This window comes from Grammomys surdaster, unplaced genomic scaffold (assembly GCF_004785775.1).
Source record: "Grammomys surdaster isolate TR1022 unplaced genomic scaffold, NIH_TR_1.0 186, whole genome shotgun sequence".
NCBI lineage: Eukaryota > Metazoa > Chordata > Mammalia > Rodentia > Muridae > Grammomys > Grammomys surdaster.
In genome coordinates this window covers 6,950,171-6,962,240 of record NW_021604631.1, presented here as the reverse complement: position 1 = coordinate 6,962,240, position 12,070 = coordinate 6,950,171, and positions in this window count along the sequence as shown.

The following is a 12,070-nucleotide window of genomic DNA, read 5'->3' as shown; positions in this document are numbered from 1 at the left end:
TGAATTGCAAATGGAGAAATGACTATGATTCTAAAATACAGCTGGCCCTCGGTTCTGGGACTTTGCATTAAAGGGTTAGTCCGATCTTTTAATGACCATCAAGCCCTGCTCACATAGGAATAGAAATTTTTACTAAAACATTAATTTTCAGAATCCCATTCCCCAAGCAGAAGGTAGATGACTCCCAACAGTCAAACTCCACCATAGCTTATCTGCCCTTGATACGTTGTTGCAATGGACATGTTCACCCGAAGGTGCATTTAGGAAAAAATTAGATAATATAATGTTACTGAATAATTAAATATTTATGAAGGTCTCTGGAAATTCTCCAAAAAAAAAAAGACTGTGTGTGTGCATGTGTGTGTCTGTGTGTGTCTGTGTGTGTCTGTGTGTGTGTGTGTGTGTGTGTGTGTGTGTGTGTGTGTGTGTGTGTGTTGTAAACAGGGTATCTCTGTGTAGCCCTGGATAGCCCTGGAACTCACTCTGTAGCTGGCTGGTCTTGAACTCACAGAGATACTCCTGCCTCTGCCTCCTGAGAGCTCAGGTGTTCAAGTGCTGGGATTAAAGGCATATGCCACCACCACCCAGTAGGATTCATTATTTTTTATAAGAAATATAATAAATAAAAATATTTGTAAAAGTAAAATAAATTTTAAAAAACAGAAACACAAGTTACTGTAGCTAATAAAAGGTCCATAATCTGATTGTCAAGTGCAATACCAGTTTGCCACAGGCAAAGGATTTGGTCTTATTGAAAACTACCAGAAAGGGGCCAAAGAGATGTTTGGAGCACATACTTCTGCAGGCCACCCAAGTTTGGTTCCCAGCAACCACTTCAGACAAGTCACAACTGCCTGTAATTCCAGCTTCAGGAAATCCAAAGCCTTCTTCTGTACTCCATGAGCACCCACATGCTCATATGCATATACCCATTCATAGACACACATACACACACAGCTAAAAATTAAATAAACCTTTTAAAAAAATCTTTCCAAAGTGGGACTGAGGACATGGCTTGCTGCTCTTCCAGAGGTCCTGAGTTTAGGTCCTAGCACTCATGTCAGGTGGCTCACAACTGCCTTTAACTCCAGACCAAGGGACTGTCACCCTCTTCTGGCTTCCACAGGTGCCCACTCACATGCATGTATTTATATGGTCACAAACATGTACATATAAATAAAAATAAAATCTTTGTTATACCCCATATCATATATATACTATATCCTATACTCTAATATATTGCATATTAATTAAATAAATATATAGTACATATAAATAAATATATATCCTATATATGTGATCGTTTTTCTAAATGAATAAGAGAAAGGAATATCCTGAGAAGCCTGGGCATGGTGGTGCATGTCTGTGACCCAAGCTACTTAGAGGTTAAGGCAAGATTACAGGTTCAAGACTGAGCTATAGAGTGAGTCCTGAGGAAACAAACAAACCAAAAAAAAAAAAAAAAAAGGAAATGAAAAGAGGGGGGGGGGGGGCGGGTTGGAAAAAAAAACTGTTGTGTAATGTTCTGAGCATGACAGGGCCAGTGTACTCAAGAACTCACAGCAGCTCTAGTCGCCAGCACAGGAGATCAAGCCTGCCAAATTTCCATCATGGAGAGGGCAAGAGAAGGGAGGAAAGAGTAATTGAGAGGAAACAGAACAGAACTAGAAGTGACGGAAATCCCAGGAAGATTCTCAGGAATGAGTTGGTCCAGGAGCCGACAAACGACGATATCAGGCTCGGGGTTCTTCCTGTTTCTCTTCTCCATGGTCTTCATTCTCATTGTCCACCCGCAGCTCTAGCTGGTATTCCGGCAACGAAATGATGCCTCCCGTACGGACAGAGTGGCTCAATTTCCGTAACCTGCCTGCTCCTGATTGGTCAGACCTTGGTCATATGAGCTGCCTCTGGAGAAAGAAGAAAGCCCCCACCCAAGCCATAGTCCTCCTTGACTAACATTGTTGTAGAGAAATGATTCTCCTACAGAAACTCGGAAAAAATATGTGAAATAATAAAATCAAGCAGTAAATGTTGCCTACTGAGAGTTAAGGCAAAATTCATGTTGGTGGTACAGCTGAGTACTTGCCTGGCTGTGTGAGGTACTGGGTTCACGCTCAACACAGCAAAAGATAAAAGAAGAAAAGAAAGACGAAATAGCCTAGAAACATGGGGTTCCAATGTTAGAGAGGCGGATCCTAAACCTTCTCCGTTTGGGAATGAGGGGCTGATCCCGGAGCGTTGCCAAAAGCAAATGTTCTGAGAAACAAGCAAAACGTAGCTGCTTTGCGGCCGCTCTCAAAATAATCCCGAAACTTGGGTAGTGTCTGTGGCCTTTCTGCACTCAGACTCAACCATCGACGCACCACTACCAACGCAGTAGTATTCTATGCCTAAAATAATGACCTCAGTTTTCATTGAGCCTTTAAATGCATCCAGTGTGTTCATTTCTGAACACAGGAGTGCCTACATTTGTTAGCTGTCTGCTTTGGGGGTGTAGGAGGGGGTACTTTCAAATGCATCTTGGAATAAACAATGACATCGATTTTTAGTCAAGAGGTATTGGAATTCTTGAGCTAGAATCAAGCTGTGTAGAAGATTGACAATGTGTACTCAGTACCTCTCTTAACCAAGTGATTGAATACTTGGTCCTTAGAGGAGCTGTTTGGAAAGTATTAGGAGGTGTGGCCTTGTTGGTGGAGGTATGTCACTGGCAGTAAGCCATGGGGTTTTAAAAGCCCACATCATTTTCAGTTAGCTCTCTCACTCTCTCTCTCTCTCTCTCTCTCTCTCTCTCTCTCTCTCTCTCTCTCTCTCTCCCTCTCTCCCTCTATCCCTCCTTCTCTCCATCCCTCCCTCCATCCATCCCTCCCTCCCCCCGCCCCGCCTCTTGGTTGTATCTCAAGCTATAACCTCTCAGATACTGCTCCAGCACCGTGCCTGACTGCCTGCCTGCTGCCATGCCTCCCACCATGATGGTCATGGACCCATCTTCTGAACTATAAGCCTCCCAAAAATCTTTCTTCTATAACATAACTTGGTTGTAATGTCAGGTCACAGCAATAAAGAGTCTCATACAAGAGTCTATCCCAGAGACTGGAGAGATCAGAGAGAGTCTACCCTATCTCAAACAGGCCAATGACTAGACAAGTGTTCAGATCCACCAGCCTAAGACTTGTGGAGCACTGTTTGTCTATCTGAAACAGGAGATGGGGCTTGCAGGAACCATGAAATCAGACCCACAGTTTAAACACTAGTTACGTTCTATAACCATAAGCAAATTATCTAGGTTCTCTGAGCCTCAGTTTTCTGACCTGTAAATCAGGTTGAAATAGCTCCAACCACAGGAACAGGTCATTTTAAATGAGTAACTAACCTACAATTGACATCGAATAGATGTTCATTATTAATATAACTACATATAGTCAGTTTTCATGTTTCTTACTCTGAAATTTCAAATCTGTGTATGAGGATGCTTCTAGGGAGTGTTTATGGGTGCATGGGGGCCATAAGCCAATATCCATACTGCTCTCCTCTTATTTTTGAGATAAGATCTCTCACTGAACCTGGAGATCACTGATTGGCTAGCTTGGCTAGCCAGCAAGTCTCATTGGTCCTCCTGTCTTTGTATCCTCAGTGCTGGAATTATGGGTATGAGCCATCAGACCTGTCTTTTTACATGAGATCTGGGAATATAAACTCAGATACTACTCCCACCTTAGCTCCTCCTACACAGATATCCATGCTTACATAGAAAATATTCTACCAACTAAGCCATCTCCCCAGCCCAAATCCTTTTTTTATTGCCACATAATTAATCCATAGTTCATCCAACCTAAAAATGTCAATCATCTACCATATATACTCACAAAATGAGGACATGTGCTTCTGGAATGTGTGCGTGTGCGTGTGCGTGTGTGTGTGTGTGTGTCTGATGCTGTAACTAGATACTTTACCATCAGTTCTGACACTGACTCTCTGAGATAGGTTCTACTACTGTTCTTCCTTTATGAGGAAACCCCAGAGAAATAAATAACTTACCAAAGGTCACAAAATTGGTAAACATTACTAAACTGAGGGGTTGGACACAGATAATCTTCTTCTTCCAGAGTCCAACCCTGTTCCTTTATCTTCTCTTTGCTGGGATGGGAGGCATCTCACTATGCTGCCCAAGCCTGTCTCTAACTCTTGAATCTTAAGAGACTGGAACTAAAGACACTCATAGCTGTACCCACGTGCCATTTGCTTTGTATATTTGCTGTGAAAAGCAAAGAAGACAAATAAGGACAGGTTACAACATAGAGAAAGTAGCCACTAATTCTATCACTTACTTGTAAATAGCTCCTGCGATGCAGCTTTGGCTGCAAACCTCACCCCTTGTCAAAGAAGCTTCTTTACACAGTAGATGTAGTCAGAGACTCAACAGTTTGGGGTACAAACAACTGTGGAACGTTCAGTCCTGAATCATGCTCCCTCCACACCAAGGCTCAGGGATCATCACAGAAGAGTGGGCAGAGATAAAGACCATAAGTGGGGAAACCCTGCTGCAAAAGAGGATCTTCTGGGCATGGCAGGGCCATTGCACTCGGGACTCACAGCACTTCGGCTGCCAGCACAGACCTGCACAGGCTCAGGCTCATCAGCACTACAGCATGGAAAGAGATGGGACTCAAGGGCCCTGTCCATAGCTGCAGGGAGTAGGGAGAGGCACTTTACTTCAGGAGTTGGCCTGGTAGATTCCCCTAGTGGAAGGCACCTACACTCATGCCCATATTGGCAGCAATAATTAGGCCCAGTGGAACGAGAAGAGGGGGAGGAGTTGGAAGGGAGGTGTGTGAGGAGACCCTGGAAGAGCTAGAGGGTAGTCATATGATTTAAATATATTGTATTCAAGTAAGAGGTTATTAAAGAATAAGTTAAAGTTACAAATAATTTTAAAGAATGCTTCAATGGCAACTTATTGCATTTAATCATCTAACACCCCTATGAAGTAGATGCTACCATTACTGCCATTCCAAACATAAAGAAAATAAAGCTTAAAAATCTTTGCTCAAAGTCACATGGGAAGTGAACAGTGAAGACGGGCTTCAACCCTGGCCATCTGGCACTTGTAGTTAGTTGTAACACTCTCCTGACTACCTGACCTAAGTGTGGTGACGCTGCTATTATTAGGAAACCATGTGTCTATTTATCCAGGTTCCATTCAGAGAACACCAGCCACTAACATTATGATCCATTAAAGATGGTGGAGTATAGCCACAGAAGCCGAAGACACATCAGAAAGCTACAATGCGGCAGACTCAGGCTAGTCACTGTGAGAGCAAAGTGCAGGCAAATTTGTGAAGGAAATTAATGTTTCCTCTGGGGTTTCCAAACTCTTTTTCAAACCTCTTTCTCTCATCTTGAAGATTCCCCTCAGTGCTGTTGGAAAGGAATATATCCTCTTCAAATTATTATGACTCGATTAGGAACTCAAAATGGGTTAATATAGAACTATCAGTGTGAGCTCCTCGGAATGCTAATGATGCCGGTAGAAAGTTCAAAGGCTGATGCTCCAGTGAAATATGAATTTCTAACATTCCAATGTGTACCCAAGGACAAGAACTCTTTGCCACCCAGAGCCAAACTGTGGAGAAACTGGAACTTTGGGAGAACTTTTGGTTTAAAACATTAAAATGTGTAGAGAACATTTAAAAAGCAGATAATTTCATATTAAGAAATGCTGTAAATAAGCCGGGCAGTGGTGGCACACGCCTTTAATCCCAGCACTTGGGAGGCAGAGGCAGGTGGATTTCTGAGTTCCAGGCCAGCCTGGTCTACAGAGTGAGTTCCAGGACAGCCAGGGCTACACAGAGAAACCCTGTCTTGAAAAAACCAAAAAAAAAAAAAAATTGCTGTTAATAGAGTTGACTTCACAGGCTTTTTTGTTGACAGAGTTCAGAGATCCAAAGGTTCAAATAACTCCTAGAAGAGTAAGTTCAACCTAAAACTGAAAGGGGCACCAGCAGACACAGACCGAAGCATCCTCATATTTATTCTTCATAGCCTCCTTAGGGAGTCACGGCCTACATTGTCAGCATACCTTGTTTTCACTCCACACGTTTTTATTTTGCTCCATTAGGGGCTGCCCTGCTGCAACAGAGAAAGAGAACGCCTCTCCCCAGGGCCACAGAACTCACCACGGCCATGGGAACTAGATAAGGCTTCTGAGAGAAAAGACAGTCAGCCCCAAAACTGTGCCTATGATTAACACACAGCATCACAGCCCTGAAACAAGGGTCCTTCCAAATGGCCATTGGCAACCCTAGGCAGTCCATCTCAGGGTTTCCCGTGTTAATTTTCAAATATGAAATATTCCACTTTTTTGCGCCCCAGCTGAGGGTATTATTTCGGGGAGCTTCTGGAAGTGTTAGGAGATGGGGCCTCACTAGAGAAAGCAGGTCAATGGAAGCATGGCTTTGAAGGTTATACCTGGTCACCAGTCCTTCCTCCTCAACTTTCTATCTAGTATGAGATCAAGAACGTCTTCTGCCACACGTTCACTGCTGCCATGATGCTCTGCCAGAGTACATGGGACCACACAACCAAAGACTGGACCTCCTAAAACCATGAGCCAAAAACCCTTTCTTCCATGAGCTTGCTGGTGCCAGACACTCCATCACAGCACCTACAGCTAAGAAGAAGACAGCAATGAGTTCTTATGTTCAGTTTACTTTCTCCTTTTTTTTTATACAACTCAATGTCCCACGCGAGGAAATGGCTGCTACCCACAATGGATGGGTCTTCCCACGTCAGTAAACTTCATCAAGATCATCCTGCGTAGTCATGACCAAAGACTGGTCTCCCAGATGAGCGTAGATTTAGCCAGGTTGGCAATTGAGATTATCTATCACATTAGACCGAAGAACCATGAAAACTTGCTCTAGGTAGCATCTCATTACAAGGTCCTGAACAGGCTGGGAGTTTTGTTTTGTGTGTCAAAATAGTATCATCTGGAAGGAGTGTGGATCCATAGTAGAACAGTTGCCTAGCATGAGTGAGGCCCTGCATTCAATCGCCAGATAACAGTAACAATGATAATGAAGAGGAAAAGGAGGAGGGAGAGGAGAGGGCGGAGAAGGAGGAGGAAGAGGAAGAAGAGGAGGAGGTGTTGTTCAAGGTCCACATTGATAAAAAAATAAACATTGATTTTTTGCAGACCAGTCCTGCTTCTGCCTCCACAGTATTAACACACTGAGGAGGTGGAGACAAGCCTTCTCCAAGATGGTTTCCAGTGTTACAGCTCTCTTTATTTGGGGGTGACAAGGGTTAGATAAACCTTGGGGAGTGGGTAGGGGTTTTTGAAGTATGTATACATTATCGGCTGGGGCTGAGGTGCTTCAAATGCTTCATTTGCATGAAGAAGAATTCCAGGTGCTTGTTAGATATGTCCTTATAGGGAGAGGGGAACTTATATCTGTAATTTGGCCATCAGGTTACATAAATACCTCAGCGGTGGTGGAGGTAGGGTCATAGGGCTATGTCCCCAGGAGCATGCAGGCCCAGACCTGCCGATCGCAAGATGAGATTCTCAGGGTTTGGGCACATCTCGACCTGGCTCTTGCTCCAGGTCTGTTCTTCCCCACTGTTGCACCTGTCCCACTGATTTTCAGCTTCTTAGTGTTTCCATTTAAAGAAACAGTCACCAAGCATGGATGGCACTTGAGCTTTCACGGAGAGGAGGGGCTGTAGGAGGAGTGAAGCTGTAAACACCAGGTGGCATGAATGCTTTTCACATGATTTCACTCAGAGAATTCCAAACACAGGTATAAAGGTGATGCATGGCCACCTCCATTTGCAACTAACACCAGTAAACCAAGTCTCTACATTAGGAGATTAGAAAAAATCCAGCAAAATTTAGTTCAAACCGAGTAGAAAAAAAGACAAGAAGGATAAATGAAAATATAAAACAGAAAGCAAATATATTGTAAAGATTATATTGTTGCGTGGCATCCACCAGAGAGGACTGCTTAAATACAGGTTTAAGCCAACAGAAAGTCTTTATTAGCCAGCCAGCAACTACACTAAGGGTTTGGAATCCAGTGTAGCCCTAAGCCTATCTCAGGGTGATACACACACACACACACTGTCATTGTCTTCAGACACACCCAGAAGAGGGTATCAGGTCCTATTTTACAGACGGTTTGTGAGCCACCATGTGGTTGCTAGGAATTGAACTCAGGACCTCTGGAAGAGCAGTCAATGCTCTTAACCACTGAGCCATCTTTCCAGTCCCCTCAGGGTGATATTTTAAGCACAAAAAACATATCCTGAGTTGACATACCTCAATGAGCAAAAACAGTTAGCCAGAAGTGGAACTATAGAAGCCAAAAAGCAAAGCTAGTATATTTAGAGACTTTCCTTGAACTATGAACTTTGATCTTTGTTTTTGCTTTGGCTGGTGGTGCTGTCTACATGCTGAGTTTTACAGCCTAAATAGTACTTTCTTGTGGAATCAGTTGTGCAAAGTCTGGGGAACCTAGTAAGGTCTGAGGATCTGTTACAATATCAGTCTGGAGTTGGTCCTTCAAATGTTGATAACCTATAACATATTTTGCAAGCAGACATTCAGTTTTCAGTAATACCGACAATTTTCTAGAAAATATATGTTGCCAAAATTGACATAATAATGAAGACATTTCTAAAAACCATTATCTTAAATGGGCAGTAAGAATTACCAAAACAATAAGAATAATAATGAGCCTAAAGATTTTGTAATTTAAGGCCTTTTGTACAAAAAGAAACTTTAACTACAGACAAATTCAAACACTAGTGAATTCTACCAAATACCTTTAGAAGTAATAATGCTAATTTTTACAACTCTTCCAGGAAATAGAAACTGGGAAACAGCCTTTTGCTTGTTAGAGTAACTTTGATACTAAAATCCAGTGACTATACTTACAGAAAGCAAAATTATACACCAATCACATTCCTCAGTGGAGATGCAAAATCCCCAAACTAAATATTCACAGGCTAAGTAGAGAAAAACAAAAAAAAATTTAGTTTCACAATCAAGTTAAATACATTTCAAAATTAAATGGTAAAACAGTCTGTATGATACAGAAAAGGGTTTTTAATTATATAGTCACTTCAATTGGTACATGGAAATATGTAATAATAACACTCATTATGACAATGGTGTTGATGTATGGATGAAGATGAGAGCTTATAGAAGTCCTGTGACCAGAAACAGCCAGGAGTTACAGAGAGGAGAGGAAGTCACTATAGTAGCACTGGTATCTAACAAAGAGAAGGTGAAAATATCACCAGGAAGCAAGTGTCTGGAGAGTCTATGGTGTGTAATCATCCTCGGAGCCTCGCTAAGAGAAATGACTAAAGACCAGCAGTAAGAACCATAGTCTACCTACTGTCTGAAGTAGCTAGAGGAGCTGGTAAAGTGCTTGCCATACAAGCATAAAGATCTGAGTTTCAGTTCCCAGAAACCACATAAAAATCCAGGTATCACAGTACACGTTTGTAATCCCAGCTCTGGGAAGACAGGGACCAGTGGATCCCTGGAAGCTCACTGGCCAGACAGTTTGGCTGAATCAGTGAGCTCAAGTTTCAGTGAGAGGAAAACATTTATTTGGAGCTGTCTTACAGTCTGAGAGGTTTAGTTCATTATCATCATGGCAGGAAGCATGGTGATGTGCAAGGCAGACCTGGAGCTGAGAAGGAGATGAGGGTTCTACATCCGGATCTGAAGGCAACAAGAAGACACTGAGCCATTAGCCTTGCTTGAGCATCTGAGACTTTAAAGCCCTGACTCATAGTGACACACTTCCTCTAAAAGTCACACTTATTCCACAAAGGCCACACCTCCAAATAATGCCAATCCCTATGAGCCTATGGAGGCCAGTTTTATTCAAACCACCACATTCCACTCTCTGGCCCCCATAGGTTTGTAGCCATATCATAACACAAAGTACATTTAGTCCAACTTCAAAAATCCCCATAGTCTATGACAGTCTCAAATTATTTAAAAATCCAAAGTCCAAAGTCTCTTCTGAAGCTCATACAATTCCTTAACTATCACTCCCTGCAAAGTCAAAATGAAAAAAACAGACCACACACTTTCAACACATATTAGCACAGGATATAGATTATTGTTCCAAAGGGAGCATAGTAAGAAAATACTGGACCGAAGCAAGACCAAACAGCAGCTGGGCAAACTCCAAACTCTGCAGCTCTATATCTGATGTCAAAGTGCTCTCTGGGTCTTCAATTCCTTTCAGTTTTGTTAACTACAACACAGTTCTTTCTCTTGAGCTGTTTCTGTGCCCTGTTAGCAGCTCTCTTTGGCAGGTATCCATGATTCTGACATCTCCAACCTTTTTGAATCTCCAAGACAATCCAGGCTTCATCTTTACAGTTTCACATAATGGCCTTTCTAGACCTCCATGTAGGGACACCCCTGACACCTCAGCAGTTCCTTAGTCTCAAAGGGAGATTCCATAACCCTTTTCTTCTATTCTTGATTCTAAAGCTAGAATTACATGGCCAAAGCTGCTAAATTCTGCTGCTTGCTAGGGCAGGAACATGTCCCCTTTATTCAATGACATCCTCACCAGCTTTCTGTTTTCAGTGGTCTCATTTATTGCCTAAACTTGGCTATCCTGAAATTGTATCTGTAGACCAGGCTGGCCTCAAACTCAGAGATCCAACTGCCTCTGCCCAGAGTGCTGGGATTAAAGATATGTGTCAACACACCCAACATTAAGCTTTTCTTCAATTCCTTTTCACAAGTTGGAGGCTTAGCTGCATGCGATCTTGCCCTGAGGTCACTACTCCCTTTATTCCATCTAGCATCAGGCTTTTCTTTAATCTATTTATCTCCTTGAACAAAGAATTTAGTTCCATTCTACTTCCTGGTGTCCCTTTTCTCCTTGAACTGTACATTTTCTATTTTTCTTTTTCAGTTTGCTTCTTTTCGTTATAGATCTTTGTAAGAATGAACACTAATAACCACACAACAGAGTCGATATTAGGCTACTTTGAAATTTCCTCTGCCAAAGCAATTAATCCATAACTCTTCATTTTAGCTTCAGGCAGACTTTACAGACAAAGGCAGAAAACAACTACATTCTTTGGCAAAATATCCCAAGAATGGTCTTGAAACCACATATTAGTATTCTCTTCTGAAACTTCTAGAGCCAGGCCCACACAGTTTTAAATCGTCCTCAGCACTGCTGTCTTCCATGTTCCTGCTAGGATAGCCTACTAAGCCCCACTTAAAGTGTTCAATTGCTTTTCTAATCCAAAGCCTCAAAGTATTCCTTCAAATAAAAACATGGTTAGGCCTATCACAGTAATACCCCAGTCCTTGGTATCAGCTTTTGTCTTAGTTCAGGTTTCTATTGGTTTAAAGAGACACCATGACCATGGCAACTCTTTTTAAAGAAAGTATTTAATTGAGGTTTGTTTACAGTTTCAGAAGTTAGTCCATTATCATCATGTCAGGTGCATGGTGGCATTCAAATAGACATGGTGCTAGACAAGTAACTAAGAGTTCTACACCCTGATCTGTGGATGAAGAAAGCCAGAAAGCTCATGCACGAGAGAGAGAGGGGGGGGGGTGCGTGCACGCACACACGCGCACACATGTACACAAGATATAACCTTACTACTTGTAATCTAAAATATGCACACTGGGTATTGCTTTACAAAGCTTAACAAGTCTGATAATATGTTAGATACATTGTTAGATACATTGCTATGTCATAGGTAGGATACAATCAATGCAATTCTGGAAGACTACTTGAAAGTCTGTGAACACAGTGATGACACTTCACGCGCCTACCTGAAGAGAGGCTTATGTATGTGCTAAAAAGCAGCTTGCAGGAGGATGTTCATTGGATGCTTCTGATAATGAAAAAAAAAAAAAAAAACAGAGAAAAGGATTCCCTTGGTGCAAAATGTTAAATAACCATAGTATATTCATATAGTGGAATACTCTACATAAATTAAAATAGATTAATTATATATGTATATATTAAGATGTATGACTCTCAAAAACACAAATTCAAGTGATTAA